Here is a 22704-nt window from a genome sequence, read left to right on the forward strand (position 1 = left end):
TGGATGGAAGGAAGGATTGCTAAGTGAAAGGGTCGATGGAGAGAGAAAGGGAGGATGGATGGATGTCTGAAAGGGTGGATGGGTGGAAGAATGAGTGACTGGTTGGATGGATGAGTAAGTGAAAGGATGGCTGGATGAGTGAAAGGGTAAATGGCTGGATGGATGGGTAGAAGAGTGGATGGATGAGTGTACAGATGGATAGGGTTAAAGGGTGGATGGATGGATAATGGATGGATGAGTGAAAGGATGAATGAAGGGATGGATGAGTGAAATGATAGATGGAAGGATACATGATGGATAGGTTTGCAAATGGTTGAATATGTTTGGATATGGCTGGGCTTACTTATATTCTATTGCGCGACCTCTGATGCGTCTGTAAAACGGATCCAATTGTCCTGAATTTTGAACTCCTGTCCTGAATTTGTATCCTGAATTTTGACTATTTGTCCTGAATTTTTACACTCACCGTCCTGAATTTGCACCAATGCCAGTTGGTCACCCTATCCCCGGCCCTTCAGGCCACACACTTCCCTTAAAATGTGGGCCCGCCAGCTGAAATGTTTTGGGGAACTAAGCCCCTGACAGTGCCCCTCAAAACTTGCCGTTTATCCATATAAAGTTAATATGTTCATTAAACAGCCACTCATGTTGTGCAGGTGTCAAAGAATCATCTAGTGGCAGATATAGGTAAGGACACGTAGTAGTATACAGTGCTGAGCGTTCAAGACATTGTTTGCGGTCGTCAGTCGTGCGTTCATCAGGACCCGGCCGCGTCGTGAGCTCGCGGCGCTGAAACTCGCCCAAGGGGTGAAAGTGCTGCTGCGCCCCGCTCCGGCGCAGCCTAACATTCCAGCCCGGGGCTCGGTTAGACGTACATGGAAGCAACCAGGGTTCGGCTCGTGCAGGACACGTCAGGCATCCGAAGCATCCGGGCCTTCTGTGTGGAATGTACACGCCGAGCCCAGCCGAGGCGACGCGCGCACCGCATCCCACAGCGCCCCGAGGCCCTGCGCGGCCGCCGCAGCGCTTTACCTATTGTCCGGGAGCTGGTGGCACGGACGAGTGTTTCAGTGAGCTGGGCCAAAGTCAACGTAATTTGCACCCACGCTGAGCCGCGATGTTGATGCTTTCCTCCTGTTGTCTTTTTTATCATAAGAAAAATGACGCTCCTTGTTTATATATCTAGAGGTTTGGCAATGACAGTAACTTATAAGAATAGTGGCGCCTTATGAAATCGCCGTGTTTGTGTGCGCGCGCATGAGACAGAGGCTGAGGCATTTTGCAGGTATGTAGATGGTACAGCAATGTCAACACTCCCTGGAGCTATACGACGATGTCAATTAGCCGATTCAGTATGGATTAAAGCCACACGCCCATGGCATTTGAACAACTGCTATTACTTCTGTCTCAAAGCGCCTATTGATTTTGATAATTGCTATACTCGTAGTCTTTGCGTATGTGCATGATTTGTCACACTTGTTGTTTTCCCCGCACCGCAGTGCGCATGAGCAATCACGCCGCCAATCTGTTTGTTTTCGCAGTGATCCGTCCCGATAGTGGCCATGAACCGCCTTCCGCTTCCCACCGCCTGAACCCGGCGCCCATCTCCGCCACGCGCACAGCAGCAGCATGGCCGGGAGGCAGGGCACCGACTGAGAGCAGGTAAGACACGTGAACAACAAAGCCAATGCAGACATGAAGTAAGGGCAGCCCCAACAACGCCAGCAAACTATGGACGACCTCCTCAAACAAGTGTAGGAAAAGAAGCCGGGGACCGACAGACATCTAGCCCAAAAGTAACAACCTTCTCAGTGTCATGTTTGGCGGTGTGGTTTTAGGTTTTTCGACTGTGACATTATTTCAAGGCTGTAACGTAGGCATCTGCAGCCCCTCTAGGAGACCCCCAACTCTCCAAGGGGCCCCACGCACCCCAAGGTCGATGGATATCTATGAGATATGGTTGACGTAGGGGGTCCTAATCACATTCTGCTGGGGGCGTAATTTTTCGCAAGCCACTTAATTCTTTGTTTCACTCTGCGAACATGGAAGTCTCTTATGAGCAGGTTAAACAGGCTTCTGTAATATAATGTAATGTGGCTTCTGTACACTACTCTCTGCAGAGCTCTCACTAACAATCCTACCAGGCCCTCGCATGACCAGCATTTAGACATAAACTGTGATTCAGGGAAATGTGTCAAGAAGTTGAAGACAATGAAGCAGGGGATTAGAGATACAAATATCACTGCTTCAGGATGCAGGCTGTTGAAGAAAACAAATATTTCATAAAATATTTTCATACAAGTATCTCAGCTTTATGCTAAAAATAACTCCGACCTCTTTCAGTACATTTTAGATACTAGTGTGCACCCTCTTTGCCAGCAGACACCACCCTTTTTTATCTCTGGATTGATTTTGGATTACATATCTTGTTTGGTAGTGTATGGTTTATGTTTATTTTCATACTTTGAGCATACATTTACTTTTTTTTATAAAAGGGAAAGGAAACTGTCCTTACCAAATAATTTGTAATGGACATTAGTGACATCAGTCAATTAAACAAACATATATTTTCAGGTTATTCCTGGTATTCTCATCTTTTCCATTGGTACTTTGTAGGAGGTTTCTTGTCCTTTTATAGTTCAGATCTCTTTTGTTCCATTGCCTCTGTAGTGTTTCAAAGTGGTTGGAGTTTTTTGAGATCACCATGCCCAGCTCCACTTCTCAACTTGAGCTTGTATTTTTTGGGACACATTACGCCGCTTGAAATGGAGTACTGGGTACATTAACAACACCCGTCTAACGTGAGAAAACCTCACATAACTGGGCCGAATTAGTAGAATAAAGGGGTTTCTGTAACAAAGCTGCACACTCAGACTAGTTTGGATGATTTGTTATAAGTATTATTATTATTGTTATCATTATATGTAATGCGCAACTAATCATCCCCAAGGGGATTTCTCGGCTCCAGGGTAGCAGACTACATAGTTAGGGAGTATCCATTAAAACAGCCAGGTTTTAAGAAGTTTCTTAAATTGCGCCAAATTGGCACACGCTCGGATATCATCCAGCAGTCCGTTCCAGTGAGTGGGAGCTAGATCAGAAAAGGCCCGCCCACCCATTTTAGACTTCCTGATTCTCCGCGTGCATAGCAGATTTCGACTGCTTGATCTCAACTGGTGCGCTCTAGTTTTTTTTTTAGATATGCCGGGCCTAGCCCGTGGAGTGATATATACACTAGACTATTATTTTGACTGTGCTGCTTTCTTTCCCTAGTAATATAATTTAAACTGTAAATCACCCCTGACTCTGTTACCCATGTGGATCGTTATAAATGGTGCTGTCTCTCTTCCTCTCACTCGCTCCTGTTGAACCACGCTCATGCTTTCTGTTTTCTTTACCTTCTAACCCTTTCTCCTCCTACGTTGGAGGAGATAAACATTAATTCTTTTTAAAGTCGTGGAGATGAACTTTGATAGCTTTTGCAGTTTTGTTAATGTGCGCTTTATATTGAAGGGTATTGAAAACTAGTTACGTAACTGAAGTAGAGATGGATTGAGGGAAATTTTGCATCTGTATTTCATCTTTAGTGAGACCTCAAACTACTTTTGTGTCTGAGAGTGGTTAGTAGTAAGTTTTGGAGACGGATAGGTAAGAATTCATTCATAATCTAGGTTTGAAGCTTTGTCAGGCAGGGGCGAAGAATGGTTATCTTTTAGTGATACGTTTTTTAAGATAGGTTGTGTGAAAACAAAACACACTGATAGCCAGAGGCACTTTCCTGTAAAACAGAGCAATCAGCTGCTCGAGGTAGAGGTTAAAAATATTAGAGGAATTAAAAAAAATCCTCAGTGCCTTTCCAGAGGTTATCTTTCCAATCTTTACCATTTGGTGTACATTTGCTATGAAGGATGTGGACCATCTCATACAGGCTTTGCTCCATAGCTGATATTGGCTGAAGACAGGTCTGCCTGGTGGCAGAAGGGTAATTCCATACTGAAACAGAACTCCAATCACTGGTTAGTGCACAAGAAGAATGTGAAACCTCTACAGCCAAATCATGAGAACATTCCCCAGACTGGAAAGACACAACCAAAAGAAAGCCATGTAGGAGAAAGAGTCTTGGCCCCTGCTGGAAGAAGAGGGCTCACTTGAGGACTTGAGAATTCCTACCCCCTGATGGCATCCAGAGGCTTCAACTGCTCTCCTATGGTCAAGGGGTTGGATCCCTGTTTGTGTGCTTCTTGGATACAGAACTCGCAGGGTTGGGGGGTCATTAGAGTTTTTTTGTTTTTTCAGAAATAAGCTCCCACTCTTGTTTCTTTTAACAGAAAATGTTTAAAAGTTTGATGACCCAACTTGTTTGTATCTAGAAGGACATTGCCATGATGAAGGTTCCTTTCAAGCTGCAGAGATTACTGACAGACTTTAGTCCTTCATGGTGGCAGAGGTTGTGCGTCCACTACTTTGATGACTGGATTATCATCTGGCAAAGCCTAAATCAGGCCCTGAGTCTGAGGGTTTAAAATCTTGACTAAGATGAAGCGCTTGGTGAATCTGACTGTGTTCCACCTTGGTCAGCCTGAAATTGCACTTAGTTTCCTGTCAACCGCTATAAGAAATTGGATTATTAATTGAGGTGGGTAACTTTCCACTTCAAGGAATAATCAAAACCCTTGTCGGGGAGAATCTTTACAGTCAGCAAATTAACCTGAGTTCAACTCCTATTAGCTACGGCACAGAGCAGACTGGCTTAATGCAGGGTAATGTGTGAATTAGTTCATAAAATTTTTGATATAGATCTTAACTGAGGTCAACAAATACACAAATATAATTTAAAAACATTTATCATGGTACTTGTAGCATCAGCTTTCAGCATTTATAATGAAACACATTGTCATCATGGCTTTTAAAACAGCTTTAAGAAAAAAACACTTTTAAGAATTATACAACTAATAACAGATACATTCATCCAGTGGTGATTTTTCACAGCTTAGTTAGATCTTATGAAAAAGTGTTGTTGTATCGAGCTTTAAATGTTTTTTAATTTAAAAACATTATCATCATACACTTTGAAACAACTTTAAGAAACTCTTTAAAAATGTATACAGTTGATAACAGACTAATTCATCCGTTGGTGATTTACAAAGCTTAATTAAACTTTGTGTAGACGAGATGTTATATCTAATACTAACAGGCCTTAAATATCGCATCCGGGCTTCAACTAGGGTTAGATTAGGGCAGACAGATAATACATGAATTAGGTCTTGTATTCCTCCCTTACACAAGTCCCAGAGCCCTGTTGTATTTTGAGAGTTATTCCACTTTGCTATGTAAACTTTCAAAGGGAGGATTTCCAACCTCAGTAAAAGAATACAACGCCGTACCCTATGATCTAATGAAAGATAAATATATTTCTCAGGGGATTTATATTCTATGTTTTTTGCGTATTCTGTATAGTGTTATAAACGGAGACAGTGTTCTACATCCAGATCAAAGCTTAATCTTGAGGTCAGATTCTTTAAACGGAGCTTTAACAGTGCTGTGTCCAAATTTGTAAAAGTGCTACTGTGGAGTGAGACAGGTTAAAAGCTATATTAGGAATTATATTAAAAGTGTACAGTGACAACTCCTCTCTGAAAGTTTCCAGTTTAAAAATGTGCCTTAAAGAACTACAGTCAGCATTCAAGTGACGATATGCTTATCTTAGTATATTCGAGATAGCTCTTGCATATATACTAGCCAAAGAGAGTTTGAGGCGTAATACTTGGGCCGGAACAGCTTGGTTTACTCTTACCAGTTTTCGTAGAGAATTCCCTTATCTTGTTTTCTCAAATTGCCAAGTTTTTATATGTGTATACTCTAGACCATACGTTAGAATGGGAGGGATTTTCATACGATAGACATCTAACAAGGGTTGGAAGTGTCTGTTTCCGGAGGAGGAGTATAGCCTCAACAGTGCTCCTATGTGGGCATCTTCCTTTCGACCTATATGGTGTAGGTGAGAGGAGTCCGGTAAAGTTTGGATAAAAATCCGACCTAAGTAAGTATATTCTTTGGCGGTGTCTAGTGGTGTGTGTGTGTGTGAAGTATTTCTGCAGTACCAAAACAGTAATGAAGTCAAAATGCAAAACAATAAAAATCCCCCCAAAAATTAGAAAAATAGACATTACAAAAATACAATAAGGGGAACCAGATGTAGGATGTTGTAAAGTTTTAAATTGGAATAAGGCCCAAAAGAATAAAGATACTAGGCAGTGGTTGCAGTAGACCAGGATCTAGGCACAATTTAACACTGACCACAATGGAGTGTGGGTTGAATACACCAAACAGATTTGTCCTGATCAAAGGTCTAGCACAGGTCCCATTGCCAATGTTCAGTTGAGCAATGCATGGAAAGGCCTCTTGTAGCTTGTGCCCCTTTTGCTTTTACAGAAGGTCAACCATATGATCCTTGGAGTCTACGTTTGTGTCCTGAGTACAGGAAGGAGCAGGTCCAGCTCTTTTTCAGTCACAAGCAGCAGGTCCAGTCCTCTTTTGCTCTTACTCAGGTCCATGAGTGTTCTGAAGTGGGTTCCAAGAGATGCCACATATATTTCTGACACAAGCTTGTGGATAGGAATGACTCCTGGATGCATCCTAAGCAGTGGGGTAAAACTTTCCTGGGTTAACTCTACCCGCGTTGTAATTTTCTTGTTGCCAATTGGGAAGAGTATGCCCAGACGTGGGTCCCATGCTCTCCATGCCACTGAAATCAAGCTAGCCTAGCTGAGGATGAGTGATGACCTGAAACTGGTCCCGGGATGCTTGTTTCCGATCCATGGAGTACCTGACCTGGCAGTTCGAGCTGAACTGTTCACATGTGGAACAGGGTTTGCATATGGCTTGGCTCAAACAGATGCAAAAACAATGAATGTAGGCCTCGATCTTTGTACTGGGGTGAATGTTTTACATTGCTCAGAATTCTGTCCATCAGCTGTTCTTTTTGCACAAGTCTTCAGCCACACTAAAATTTGGCTCTGAGGGCTGGATATGTGTGTGGGAAATTTTATGTTAATCCTAGTGTCCTCACACATCTAACACTAAAATCCAGAGGCAGAAGTCTGGTAGAACAAAACAGGCTTTCCACCAACCAGTCATTGGATTCACAAGACTTGTATTGGCTTCATTTTTCCTTTCCTTTCAAGTCACCTCCAATGTTATATGTGAAACCCCAGAGACAGAAGACTAATAGTGCAAAACAGTTTCTTCAAGAATCAGACGGTGGATACTAAAGGATTGCTTTTTCATCCTGTTTCTCTTACTTTCAAGTTTGCCCCCAGTGTTTTATGTAAAAACCCATCAGACCTGTCAAGCAGGTAGAATTTGACACTGTAATGGCAAAAAGGAGGCTCATAGCTTTACCAAGTATATTCTTTTAGGCTCCAAGAAGTGTTTGCACATTCAGGTCATCTTATTGTTTCTGGGAAGCATGTTGCATCTTTTTCACACCCTTTGAAAGGATAATTACAAGCTGGTAGAAGTAGGAGAGTAAATGCAAACTTAGCCTCCAGGAGCTTTAGACAGGGAAAAGGTAACGTTCTAAAAGTTACTTTTCTTTCTATTTTATAATATTCTACCATCACCATTGAATTAGATTATTAATAACAGTTATTGGTTGAATTGTTTTTGCAGCTAGTCCTAATAGTTGCAGCATTAGGATTTTTAATTGATCCCTGTTTTTCTACATAGGATGTATGGCTAGGCCTGCCACAGTGAAAAATAACCTTTGAGTGCTAGTCACTGTAAGAACATGTTAACAGTAAAAATTAACATTTCCTACTTTTAAAAACCATGCACCCTTCTTTGTGGGCCCCATTACCTACATAGGGGTGACTTATTCATATTTAAAGGGGAGGTTTTGAACTGTAAAAAGGATTTAGTTTGACAGGTCACATTGCAGTGTTCGAACTGCAAAAGTCAGGCTACAATGGGAGGAATAAAGCCATGTTTTACACTGTCCCTGTAGTGGATGGCACAATGGGTGCTGCAGTGCACTAATTACATTTAACTTACAGGCCCAGGGCACATTTTGTACTATAGACTAGTGACACATACAAATTTTGAATGTTCGAATTAGACCATGTTTGAAGGTGGCGCACAGTCACCTTAAAACCGGTTAGTAGGGGTAAAGCTCACATAATTCTAAACCCAGGAGAAATATATGGTTATGCACTAGACAAAAAATACCAAATAGCAATTCAGAAATGGCAGATTTGCTACAACTACAAAATGTGATTTTTTAAATATTACTTTACCTTTTTTTAGGCTTTTTGCCTTACATTTTCAACATTAATATCACTGGCGCTCCTCAACCTATGTTAATGATATTGGTATCTTTTTTGCATGTTACATTTTCTCTATATTTCTAACTTGGTTTGGGAATTTTATTTTTTGTTTTTTAGTCTTTGACATTATTGCTACTACTTGAATTTAATGCACACTTCTCCAGGGATTGCTCGATGCTTGTGCCAGAGCACTGAGTTGCTAGGGGTCACCCCCTCCCAAAGTTATGCCCAAGTCTCCCATCATAATCTGAGCCTTCAGTGGGCTAAACTCAGGAAGCAAAGTGCCTGCTGAAATATGTGCAGTGAGAGCGTGACGGAGTTGCAGATACCTAAAAAATTGGGTGGTGTGAAGTGAGTAACGCTGTTGCAGATCTGAGAAGGCCCTAACATATTTGCCCACTCAAACATCTCCAAGTAATGGGATCCTGACCTGGTCCCATTGCCGAAAGTCCTCAAAGGATGATGTTTCACTCAGCTACATGCCGTGTCACAGAGAGGTGTGTTGCGTGTGACTCTTGTCCCATCCCGTGTAGCGCAGGGTGGAGCTCCAGACCACTAGGAACACACTAGTGATAGGTGGAATTATTTGTGGGATAGGAGCCCCGTATAAACAACACCAAAGTTAACCCCGTCCGCGCTGCGTGAATTTTCGCGCTGTGCGGGGGTTTTATTGAGTGAGCGGGATTTGGACGGGCCCCGGCTGTTGTCAGCACATGCCCACTGTGACGTCGGACGGCCGGGGGCCTTCCGAAGCCCACAAGGGGTTAATGATACATGATTATTCCCCTCTTTTTAACCCCCGCTTTAACAGATCTGCATGAAATGTGCCATGCCACCAGAAGAATTAGGCCCGAAGTATGAGTCTGGCGGTCTGAGGACCGCCAGACTAGCGATGACAGTCGAGCCGTCACCGTACTGGTGGTCCCACCACCCTAGTTGGACCTCGGTGGTCGGACCTCCATTGCCCCGCCGCAGCTGTCAGGGAACCGCCATTCACTGGACGTCCTATGGCGATCTGAGGGCCACAGTATGTTTGGTGGTGCCCTGAGGCTCCACCAAGCATATTACGACTTTCCTCAGTGCCAGCACTGTCATGGAGGTTCTTCCTCCATGAAAGGGCTGGTGGTGCGGAATGACAGGGGACCCTACAAGGCCCGCTTTTACTCCTGTGCACGGGGTGCTTGTAGGTGGGCACTTGTGGTGCACCCCTGTATTTCTGCACCCCCAGTTCATGCACAGGAAGAAATGCATGACATGGTACATTTGTTTCTGTGCAGGAACGTCCACTGGCAGTCCTGCGGCGGTGCTGTCTCAGGCTCACAATGAGTATTTTAAACAGCACCATCGTTGGACTGCCACACCGTCCGCACGCATACTATAAAAACGTGCAATCTGGCGGGCGATGGCAACTCTTGGTGGTGCAGGGATACAGAGGCAGCGAGCCGCCTGCCCTCACACCGCCAAAAGCCCCTGAATATCTGCCATATTTCATGGGGATTTATCAAATGATGCCACATCTAGTAGTACATTAACATTTTTGGATCCCGCTCCTTTTAAATGTGCCACCCTTGACTACTCTGGACAAATAATAAAATAACAAGAGTAATGCAAATATCCTACACATCTGCCATGGTTCGAGCACATTTGTTAAATGACATTAAAAACTAGGCAAATCAAAGAACACTTTTTAACTGTCAAGATAGCTCTGTGATCTAACACTTTGAAAACAGATTTTGTTTCTAGTATTAATTTCTCAAAAAACTACTACATAGATTAACAATGAGCCAAGCAAAGGCACTGGAGCAAAATTCTAGTGTCATTCCAATTTTGGAGTAATTCTGGCTATAGAGATTTCTATAGTAGAGAGCAGAGGAGCAACGCCCTCTCAGCAATTAGATTGCTTTTTAAAAAAACAAATTGCTCTACCTACTCCTGGGGGGTGGTCCAACCATAGTGATACCACTATAATTATAATGTTAATTTCTCAAAATAATTTACACCAAATAACAAAAAGCACACTTCTGATTAAAGACCTAGCTTTCGGCCAAATTTGTTGTAGTTCCGTTTAACCACTTGTTCTATGTTGCATCCCAAAATTTCAATGGTAATAGACTTTTTGAGATCGGTCATTCTCTCGGCCACATTTGACGGACACTCTGAAACTTTGCAGGAAGGAGCTGATGTGGAAAGATTTGCTAACGTCACTAAAGTAATTTGCATAACAATAATTGCTCTTCCAATGGAAACTGTGACCTAGTGTACAACAACTACACAGTGGTGTCTGTCACTTTGTGGTTCATGGGAAAAAAGTTAAAGGGCGAGGGTGTCAAAAAGTTTTATTTTCCCATTTTAGTTCCCTTAGGAAATTATGCTTGCACTTACATCAACAACCTCTGAATAGATTTACCCCTAACTTGGCACAATAATGGAACTTCAGAAAGCCTGCTTTCATTGGTTTAGTGTAAATCTGTTCTGTAGTTTTGAAGTTAAAGTATTTAAATAATCTGATGAGCAGGCCCTAAAGTGATAACACTTTTGAATATGTCAGCTGTTCAAAATTGCGGTTAAGAAGATCATGAATCCTGTTAGTCCTGTCAATTTTATGAACTGCAAAAAAGGCACAATTGTGTGTAAACAAATTGTGATTTCCATTAAAATCGAACTTTTACTCTTAATCATCCTCCAATTAAAAAAAACAATAGTCCCCCCACCCCCGAACTACATACAGCCAACGGGCGTGCCGAGTAGGGGATGGCTGCCCACATTGTCAAAAAGTGGTGGTCTGGCGGTAGGGACCTGAGACTAAGCACTGCTGAGCAGCGCCTAAGTGTGCACAGCGGGTTGTGTGCGTGTGTCCGGTTGGCAGCAGTGCCTGCCTTTCCACCTGGCACTGCAGCTGAAGCCTGCTGCTCACTGAGCCGTGAGGATCAGTGGTTTATGTGAATCTGTAATTTCAGCAGTTATTGCTTTTACTCTAAATCACCCAAAGTCCTGTGCATATTTTGCAGACTTTACTTGTAGCTAAAATTGATCTAAATAATACTGCCAGGGAATGTGCAACATAAAGTGTATTTTCCCCATCATTCAGATGCCCTTTCTGCTTAATGTGGTGCTCCAGTTCGCATTACAATTGCAGCCCAGACAGCGGAAAAGCTGGCCGTTTTCCTTTATTCTGATATTATTAAGATGAAAACCATATTTCACAGAGAACCAGAATATATTTCCCATAGTTCATGGGAGCCTGTGGAATATAGGTTTCCATATGATCCCAATTTGTGCGAGATGTATATGTGTATAAAGACGTCATATATGTAGCAGGGTTAGAATTCTTTTGGCCTCCCAGAGCCAAGTGAGACTTGCATAAGATGTTGATGAGGATGCAGAGGTGGATAGGTTAGGCGCGAAGATGACAAATGACCAGGGATCTGTAGGGGAGACCGGTATGCCATACGATGCATTAGGGCATTTTATAAATATTTTATAGATCACTAATAGAGTGTTTGATGCCCCGATCGTTCAGCTATTAAAAATGTAAAGTGTTACTATTAGCCAAATCAGTGATTTTCTTTTTGTCGACACAAAATGTCTAATTTATGAACTGGTCTCGCAGGGGTTCACAGCTGTAACCTGTAGATTGCACAAATAGCTCATCGTTGGTGTATATTTTACTGAGTCTAAGCCCGCCCTCTGGGCATTATTGAAGAGACGTTTCCTAGCAGCTGCCTTTGAGTGGCAGGGGTATGCCCAGATAACCCATCCATAGTGTGCTTGAGCCAGTCAAGCTGTTGCTTTCCAACAAGGTCAGAACTTGACGGGGGTCCTGCTTCTGCTCCATCACAGAGACTGTGCCTACTAATCTGGACTAGCCTGTCCTGTTTGGGACAGGGCCAAGACTAATTTACATCTAGCGTGTCCCTTCCCCATCATGGAGCAGTGAGCAGTAATAATATAATGGAATGTGGCCAAAAGTAATTACCAGTGACTGGCGCTGATTCAGTTGTTTCATAAATCACTTTTACGTTTTTTCCTGCACACACAGGTCAGTAGCATTTAAAAAAAAATGGGCATGAAACCTCTACTCAAACATATAGATATGTCTATTACAGATCTTAGGCGGCATATGCTTACATCACAGAGTCTACAACCACTGACACATGCAGTCAGCCTGGCCGGGGAATGAGACATATAATGGGCCTGGAATGTGAACTTGCTTTTGCCCTTCTCAATTCCTGAATAATTAGAGGAACCCCTGCAGCGCTGAGGCATGTTAGAAAATGCAGCAGAGGGAGCCCGCACTGCCCCGAACTGCACCCAGCATTGCCTATGTATGTATGATGTAAGTGACGGCCTTGTGCAGGGTTTTTGGCTGCGTCAGAGGTGCTCCAACTTTTTATTAGGTGACCAGACTTGGTTTTAGTTCCAGAATATGGGCTTTTAGTTTCCCAATTTCCCTTTGCCTGGACACGACACCGCATTTTCTGTATAACAGTGAGCGTCATCGCTAAAAAAAAGTTTTAACTATTTTCATGATTACTGCAAAACTTTGTTCCACCTGCAACTTTAAAGAATTTTGGGTACGAATATCTATCTATCTATCTATCTATCTATCTATCTATCTATCTATCTATCTATCTATCTATCTATCTATCTATCTATCTATCTATCTATCTATCTATCTATCTATCTATCTATCTATGTATCTATCTATCTATCTATCTATCTATCTATCTATCTATCTATCCATCCATCCATCCACTGGCACACATGATACACACAAACATATCTTTCTTAGCTTTTTGTCGTGGGTAACTCACAGACCTGAGGGCAAGATTAGTCAAAGTACACTCAACAATTTGTTGGAAATGGACAATGTGCATTTTTAAAGCAACACTTAAAATTTTCAGGACAAAAACGCCACTCACCTAAAGCTTCGTGACCTTCAGGTTTTTTTTTATAGTTTTTGCTTTAAATACACAGCTAAGGCGACACAAATGTCTTTTCAGCTTTTCATTCCCCTAGACTCAATATCTTATCTTCATTCGATTTTAATAGGTTCACATGTTGTAAAATGTGTCAGTGCAGGATGTTGATGATGATAAAAAGCACACGGGTATCTCGACAGTTCATGCACTTTAGATGAAGGGAACACTCAATACTGGTTTTTACAAAATTCATTGCCTTTTCTAAATGCCGTGCTGTTGTTGTTGCCGTGGCGTCCACCCCTCTCTGCCACTCTTGTTGAATGATATTTGTTCTTACACTTTAATGTAAACGGATGTGCTCTCTGAATGGTCTCCGGCCCTCCCCTCTGACCCGTGAATTGATTCCTTGGCCCTACAGCTTCTATCCCCCTAATCCTTCCTGTTTACACAGTGGAGAGCCTGTAATCATGTATAGCCTCCACGAGAGCAAAAGGGAAATGTACTACAGTTTGCATTAGTGTCAAGCGATGGAATCTGGTGTCAATTCCCTCCTCCTTGCATCCGCCCCCCCCCCCCCCCCCCCGACCATTCCACTTGGCTTTGTACCGCATTTTGGTACTCTATGTGCAGTTGAGGGTACCTGGCACGAGTAGCAACAGAAACAAATTGGTACTAACAGAATCACTGAATGCTCCACGTGAAACGCACAGTTCTCTCTATCAGGCACATTGGCAATCCCATTAAAATCTAACAATGTACACTATGAATCATCGACTCAGTGTGCGCGCTGATATGGACAACAGATAGCTTGCTATCCCATACCAAAGGGCCAAATAAATAAATGCATTTGAGATCTAATGGCCATTTTTGTAGTGTAGCCATTATTGGATATTGTTAATTGTCCGCATTGCGTGAGAGTGCTGTAGGCAAGAGAAACATAGTAATCATTTAAAGGATCAAAAAAGGTGACCGATTACGGTAAAGAGAAACAATATGAGTTAGCGATGGAATGCAGGGGTACGTTCTTCTTTCATTCACGTCACATTTCTTAGAATCATACTTTGTGAGTTTAGTATCTACACAGCCATTTAGTATGCGTTAAAAACCAGTTCTCAGATTTACGAAAAACTCATTCAGCTCAGCACAGCAACTAAAGTTACTGCGTTGAGGTCTGTGAATGGGAGAGAGTAGAATAGAGCCATATCTTCTAAGATATAGCACTGTTTACCTCTCTTCCTGTTCTGATTGACTTTAGGCTGCTATGCGCCAACGCACACACCCTTGCACTGCAGTGCAAGTTCGAGTGTGTTCTGTAGGGAATAGGGTTTGTTCTGGAAGGGGACACTTTCAGTCAGAAATTATCCTTTAAAACCTTTCTTGCTATGTATGTGTGCTGTACAATGCAGCAACATGCAAAGTAAAAAACAAAAGGCTGAATCAAAAGATTTCTCCTTGTAACACCTTCCTCAAGGAGGCATAAGATTTTGATGCAAATCTCTGCTTACAAATGTTTGTAAATAAAGATTTGCATCGTGGGCCTGCCCATGGAATGCCACTATAATGGAAACTAACATAAAGTGCTGATGGTCCTGGATCTTGAAGAACATCGCTGTGGTGTTTTTCATTGCTCTTTCCCCAGTGCTTCCTGACGGATACTGTGTTCCTTGAAGAGCTGGCTCAAGCAATAGCTGAATTTTGTTTTAATCAATGTTGGGGTCGGTGTGGCAATTTGCCACTGTCTGGTAGGAATTCTAGGTTTACATTCATGGTATCACTGTATCGAAGCACAAGGGAGTGCTTCGCTTTTTACAGGGTTGGCTGGCGGGCTTGGAGAACAAACTGGTGGACCTGTAGCACACACATTGGGAAATGGCGGCTTGGACCCTACTGGGCGCTATTAGGGCCAAAATTGAGAAATACAAAGAGCTGGCGCAAAGCGAGGTCACACACTTTGGCAAATTATGCAATGGCATGGATTTACGTTGAGGGTGCATGGCCGAGTGCCGTCCTGGCAACCCTCTCCGGCCGAGTCATAAGGAAAGCAAACTACTCCCTATTATGGACGAGCAGGGAACGCCTCTCCATGACTTCATGACTTCTCCATGAAGCTACTACTCAGAACTACACACCTCCAGAATTACATATGAAGAGCAGGCCATCATGGCTTATAAAGTAGCACAGGGAATGGCTTGTGGCGCCACTCTTCCCCACTGAAGTGATGAGCACACTGAGGGACATGCCGGGTGGGAAGGCGCCGAGCACTGATGGAGTTACGGTGGCCTTCTACAAAGGGTACCAAGACAGAAGTGTGACACACGTGGTCAGCCTGTTTGAGGAGATGATGCTTGATCGCATATGGATCCCACCATGTGGGATGCCCTCCTAGTTGCTCTCCCAAAACTGGGTAAGCCAGCCAAGCATTGCTCGTCATATAGGTCATTGTCGCTCCGTAATACGGATATAAAGATATTCATGAAAATCCTGGATATAACATAACATGTGTATTTGTAAAGCACACGTTCGCCCCAGCAACGGGGCATCTTGGCGCTGAAATAACAGATGTATATGTTACTCATTTTATCCACCTCAAATGAATGAAAGGCTGATTGGACCCGTCGGGATTTGAACCTGTTACCATGAGGTTGTACACAGGCCCCTGCAGTGGACGCATTACTCCACTGAGCCACCAGACCTGGATGTGCACTTGCTGCTGTTAATTCCTGGCATTGTGGGCCCTGAGAAGTCTGGCTTTGTGTCTAGCCTGTCTCTGATACATAATCTGCGCACCTTCTTTGGCGCAATCTCTTGTATTGACCCCGTCGTCCGTGCAAAAGCAGAATTTTTAGACATGGAGAAGGCCTTCGACTGTGAAGTGGCGGTTTATGCTTGCTTTCCTGCGATGAGTAGGGGTGGATGATGTATTTCTGAAACTGGTTCAGGTACTATATGCAGAGCTAACTTCCAGGATTTGCATCATTGGTCGCGTATCGGCTCCCTATCACTATGTCTAGAGGCACGTGCCAGGGATGTCCCTTGTACCCACTGTTATATGTGGTTGTGGTGAAGTCATTGGCATGCATGCTGCAAGAGTACAATGCGCACTGTGGTATTCACTTCTCCAACTACAGACTGATTGTGTTCACCTACGCCAATGGCACACTATTGTATGCTCAAGATACTGAACGTAATCTATCCCTGGTACTCCGGGAAGTTGTCCTCTTTAGGTAGCATTCTTGACTACAGACCAACTGGGACAAGTCCCTTTTTTTCCCCTTAGTGCCGCAACAGAACAGATGCAATTGGAGTACGCGCTACATTGGACGATAAACCCAGTGCTCTATTTAGGCATACAGGTAGACACTGACCCAGAGGTAGGTTCCATATCCAGAACGGAGAACCCATGCTGATGCCGCCTCCCAGCTCAGCGCACTCGCTTTAGATCGCCATTTACTCAGAGTGGTTTACTCGCCGTCGGTTCTCTTGGTGGTTCGGCTCCACTGACGGTCACCTTAACATAGGTGACTGTTTACTTAACTTTCAAATCTAGAACATTACGGATCTACGATCAAATCTCTTTTTGACTAGCCGGGTTGGAATTATCACTGGCTTAGTGATCTTTTAAAGAATTCAACTACGAAGTACATCCCTGAAGAAGTCCCCGGATACTCTCCCTTTGTCATGAAACACGTATTGACTGATTGCTTTTTGTTGCACCAAAGAAATAAAGACAAAAGACAGAATCACTTGAACTTGATTGACAATTCATTCGGAGCATACTTGCTAAAATGAACTTTCATCTAACAATTGTAACGTGTGCACAGGACATTTGTTCATAACTTTGTGAAGGATCCTTTCCAACACACACTCAGGGGTTAGAGGGTATTTCCCCGAACCTGTTTGCACAGTTTATAACAGACAATTTAAACAGACCCTCCAGCTTTTCGCGATTTCGCGATTCACGAAAAAAAGTGAAATCAGCTGAGAAGCATGATGGCCGCTGTATTTACCATTTCAGCCGCAAAATAGGTGTCCCAGCTGCAATAGAAAAAAAATGGTGGCTTCTCATTGGATGTACAAAAATACATCACTACGTGTTTCCGTACAGCATCAGTGATATGTCGCAGAGTGAAATGTACATGAGAGAAGCAGGCAAAAAGGCGCTTTGGATCCACAAACATCAGTGGAGAAAGGAGAGGAAGAGTAGTTGGGAGCTGCGAGAATGAAAGGTAGCGTCTATTGCAGTTTTTAATTTTAATTATCGTTTCTTTTGCCCTCTTGATAATGCTGTTGTTGTGACGCATGTTCGTCATCATATCTCTACTTCCTCAATCCACAATGCCACAAGCATAGTCAACACAACCAGTCTCTGGCTGTGCGTGTGGCAAGCCTGCTCATCAATTTGCAGGCTGGTCATAATTTTTAGGCATGTCACTTTGACTTTCACTTAAGTGACCTTTGAAATCCCGGGCCACCTCTCATCCTCTGCTCCCTTTCTGTAGGTAGAGGGACCAGTGAGGAAAGGTGCTGGAGAGGAGAAGGGAGCTGTGAAGGGAGGTGCTGGAGAGGAGACGAGAGCTGGAGAGGAGAATGGAGCTGTGAAGAGAGGTGCTGGAGAGGAGAGATGAAGAGGAAAGGGGAGCTGTGAAGACAGGGCCTGGTGTGAGAGGGGGACCAGTAGATAGGAAGGCGAGTGAGGAGGAGAGATGCAATAAAAGGGTCTGTGGAGGACAGAGATTTGCTGCTTCTACAGGAGGAGTGAGGTAGTGAGGGGGGACAGCTGGGGAGCTGTGGTGATGCGAAGGTGATGGCAGAGGAGGAATTGAAGGTAGTGCCCAGGGTGACGGAGGAGGCGGGGCAGGTAGAAGGTCTGGCAGGTGGATGAGGCTAGTAAAGGGAAAGGTCACCTGGAGAGGCTTACTACTGCTGGGCGTGAGAGTCACAGCCTGCGCTTCAGATACAGTAACTCTAGGCCTTTTTAGTTGCTGACTGCAGTATTTAGGTGTCAAACTGATAGTATTAAGATGACACCTTTGCCCACAGAGTTTAAAATGTAATAATTACAAAACTACTGTCACAAAATGTCACACATTATGTCACATATTTTGCTTTTGTTGATGAATAATTTAGACAATGCACCTGCTTAATTTATGCCTACCTTACGAATAATTCAAGTGCCCTTGCATAAAATGGAAGCGCTACCTCTGTCAACTTTTGAGGTGAATATACACAGTAAGCCTGAAAGTATCTAAATATTGTATTAAATTGCATTTCAGAACTTAATGAAGTTGTGCAGGAAATGTTAGGCTTACTCAGAGCCGTCCATTCTCCTTCGCCTCCTGAGGGCCTTTTCTTAGAAAACCCTTCAAACTGTAAACTATCAAGCCGGGCATGTTCATTTATTATAGGACTATCAAGTGATGGAGAACAGTTTCTACTGTGTTGTTAACAACCACTTCAGGAATATTTTTCGAAAGAGAAAGTTGTGTACCATCTTGTGTAGAATTGGAATAGTTACGTCCATACACGAAATGAGTGGGATCTGTATGACTAATTACACAACAATTTAAAAAGCATTTTCAAATTATTATATTTTATTTAATTCTCTAATACCACTATTCTTCCTAATGCAGGATGTTGGAGTGCTTAGCATCACACCCACATATTAACAGAGACAAAAAATCAAACATGTGACTCAAATGTATACCAAGTTGTATATGGAAACAAGCATTTACAATGCAACGGTTTCGCCCTTGAAAAAGTTTGAGCTATTGGCATTGTGAATGACAAACTTTTTATTTATGTGTCGGTTTTGAAAACAGATAAATAAATGGCATTGTCATTTACAATGGCAATAGCGTAATCTCTCGCAAATGCGATTTCAACGTTCCAAGCACATCAGCCGACGTAGTGAGGCCAAGCTGTGATAGAAGACTGTCCCGGAAAATATGGACCCCTCAGGACTAAAGGCCTGCAATATTAACTGGACTCTTCCCAGGAGCCACTCGGAAAATAGTTGTTCTTGTTGAAAGAGATAACAACTACAGCACTAATACTAATATAAAGTGGTCGCCATGGAGAGAAAGCAGACAGAAAAAGTGGTAAACGGAGATTAAGCACCGCACCGAGTCTTGTCCAAAGACTCCGCTTGTTTTTTTCCTTTCATTTTTTTAAAAAAAGTGAATTTATTATCCATGCTTTCTTTTACAAAGTAGAAAAGAGAGCGATGCAAGAAGGGCCTGGAGAAATTTGGAGCAAATATACTGGCATCTGACCAATAATATATTGTATACATAAAACTGTCAGCTAGCCAGAGATATTTCCTCAAGCCTTATGAAGCATACTCAACTTTCTTTGGAAATCAAGGACCTGCCTGCAAATGAACAACTGGCCTGGCAACACTGATCAACCAAACCAGACCACCTTCCAAGTAGATAAACGCTTTGGGTGAGGCACAGAGAACAGAAAATGGGAAACTGCTCGAGGACATAAGGCTGGTCCAGACCCTATACTCTTAAATGAGCTGTGTGACAGAGATGCTGCGGATTCCTTCTAAAAAAGGGTGGTGTGGAGTGCAAAAAAACGATGGATTTAGGCCCAGATCCTTGTACTGGGGTGAATGTATGACATTGTTCTACATTCTGTCCATCAACTGTGTTTTTTGCAATTTTCACCCCGAGTGTGCTGGGTATACTCAGACGTGAGTCCCCGGCTCTCCACACCACTGGATTCAAGCTATCCAGGCTGAATGAAGGCTGATAGCCAGAAACCAGTCCTTGGATGCTTGATTCCGGTCTGGGAAAGGCATTGCTTGGTAGTTCGGACTGGACTGTTCCCATGGGGCACAGGGTCAGAGCTGATTTGCATATAGCCAGTGTCTAACCCAGGGTGGTGTGGAGTGCAAAAAAACGATGGATTTAGGCCCAGATCCTTGTACTGGGGTGAATGTATGACATTGTTCTACATTCTGTCCATCAACTGTGTTTTTTGCGGATTCCTTCTAAGGCGCAAAAAATCCAGGATTGTATGGAGACAATTCACCTGCACGTAAACCAGCTAAGAGATTCTTCCTAATTCAAAAAGAAGTTCAAAATATCCAGTCCAATGACCTAACTCCAGTTGTTAGCGAACATCAATTAATGAAGGCGCTCATGTAGCTACAATTATTCAGACATTCTCAGTCAGAATAACAGAGTCAATCAATCAGGGTTCTTGTAAAGCGCAACTACTCACCCGTTTGGGTCTGAAGGGGCTAAAGGTAGGGGGGGTGGGTTGGATCTGCAGTTCAGTCATTGCCAGTATGTGAGAACAGTCACTGCCAACGTCACTCCCGATTTGTAACTGAACGGCAGGGACCTTTATAATCTCTGCACCCCCAAGCAGGACTGTAAGCCTTTTGCTGTAGAGATAGTCATTCAGAAATCAGATGAGGGGTGCTCAGGATAAGATTCCCGGGGAGCTTATAAGGTACACATGTATTATAGTCATCAGGAAGATTCCGAAAGACCACGTGCATAAACCTGAGGAGGCATTATGCAATAAGCTCCCTCTGACGATTGGCCAACAGTCGCAGCAGTGAACATGGAATTTCAAACAGCTGAGGAAAAGTTATATCAGAATGAGAACTAACAAAAGACTGAGGTCCTCCTCCCTAGTGGCCTGCTCACTCCGATGGGCGGCAACAGGAAATGACTTCCCACCTCTGAATGATCTCTTCGTCAGCCACGGATCTCCAGGTCACAAGTTATAAAACCAGCAAGGCACACGGACAGCAGGGGGGGGGGGGGGTGTCGGGCAGGCACACGGACAGCGGGAGGGGGTGAGGGCGTGCATACGGACAGCGGGAGGGGGAGGCGGGCAGGCAATATAAGACGGGAAACATACAAAGTGAAAACACATTTATAAACAGAATGCTCCTTACCTGATCGCTTCGTGGGAACTCGAATCTTGCAGCCAACTCCAACAACAGACACTTGTAAAAGGAAGAAAACAGGCTGACTCGAAAAAAAAAATAACGCACACCCACCGCCGCGATGACGATCAGAAGTGGGTGGAGAGGGAAAAAATCGCGGGAACGCCCCCGAATCTGGTCCGGCCTTGACGGACAGATCCGGCTCCCAATGGCTAGCCTCCATTTATGGAGCCAGCCAATGGGAGCCGGGGGACGTTCCTGAAGCCAATATGGTAAACAATAGATTTCGCCTGCGCGAACTGCTTGCGCAGATCGCCAGGTCGAAACCTAAAAAGGGTTACAAGGTGTAAGAGTTCTCTATCATCCATACTGGAAACATTATGCTGTATTAGAAAAATTGCAAGGTACGAGCTGCAGGTAACAAAAAGATCTCTGTGCCAAAAGCCTGTGGAGGGGGGTTGCTCGCAGAGGAGGTGGTAAGAATCTCATTTTTGGGATGTAGACTGCACACACATCACCTGTAAGTCACATGAGGTGGGGGCTGTATTGTATAAGGGCTCACACCCACCCCCATGCCACTGATCTGCGTAGAGCAATATTTATTTTATTTTATTTTAGTAATCTTTTTATTGGTACGTAAGATTATTGAACTTACAAAAAGCACGTACATTGCATCTCCCATCTCTGTTTAAGGTTAGAACACATCCCTCCTGTAGCATATTACAATAATGCAATATTTACTAACAGTTAACAAAACATTACACATTTCCCATCTATTGGACTCAGTATGTCTCCCATGGCATAGAGCAAAATTTAACATCCTTACATTAGCCGTGGCAATGCACCTCCTCCCACTTCGACCCTGAGCCCTCGGGCACCCGAGGAAGAGGTGTTGTGCCTCATGGGTCCAGGAGGCAGCGGAGCCCCAGCAGGGGTACGTACATGGGTGCTAGAACATCCCACAGAGAAATAGGATCCCCTCAAACGAGGTTAGGATTGGAGCTGTGTTCCATGGAGCGGAAGAACTTTAAACATACCTATTTTAAAGTGGAATACTCTGCTAAAACATTTTCTATTGATTTAAGGCTGAAAATGAATGATTATGAGTAAAATAAAGTGCTGCAAAAATAACGCTAAATTTCCATATTTGTGCCGCTAAATTTGCTAATCCATGCCGCAATATCCTGGGGGGTCTGTCTAAACACTACACACACAAACAGCCGAGTGCCATACTTCCTAGTTAACCAAAACCCCACATTCTAGTACCTACTGACCCAGAGGTAGTGATGTGAGAGAATTACGGTAAAGCAATATATGGTAAAGGGATATTCCGTCCAACAGATGTGATAGGTTGTTGGATTTGACTGCCTTTCTCTCTCAGTGGCCCCATTGCCTTCATGAAGAATGTAGAATTGCCTATGATTGCAAATATCCTACTGCTGTTACCTAGTACAGCCTTTTGAACCCTGCGCATCTTGTTTGTGTACCTAGCATGGGCTGGCAAGCAGCTGTGCGTATGTTGGGATACGCTCACTCTCCTTTTTGAGTG

The 22704-nt window shown here is 43.5% G+C and overlaps 1 protein-coding gene across 2 annotated transcripts in view; it reads left to right on the top strand.

Annotated features, from left to right (window-relative positions):
- SHROOM3 (shroom family member 3) overlaps window positions 1-22704 on the top strand; it is a 433148-nt gene that overhangs the window by 127745 nt on the left and 282699 nt on the right. For both annotated transcript variants that reach the window (XM_086961784.1, XM_086961785.1), the window contains exon 2: window positions 1542-1662. The gene's annotated coding sequence lies outside the window, so the exon portion shown is untranslated. The remainder of the gene's footprint in view (window positions 1-1541; window positions 1663-22704) is intronic.

The sequence above is a fragment of the Lissotriton vulgaris genome, chromosome 3_1, assembly GCF_964263255.1.
Source record: "Lissotriton vulgaris chromosome 3_1, aLisVul1.2, whole genome shotgun sequence".
Classification (NCBI taxonomy): Eukaryota; Metazoa; Chordata; class Amphibia; order Caudata; family Salamandridae; genus Lissotriton; species Lissotriton vulgaris.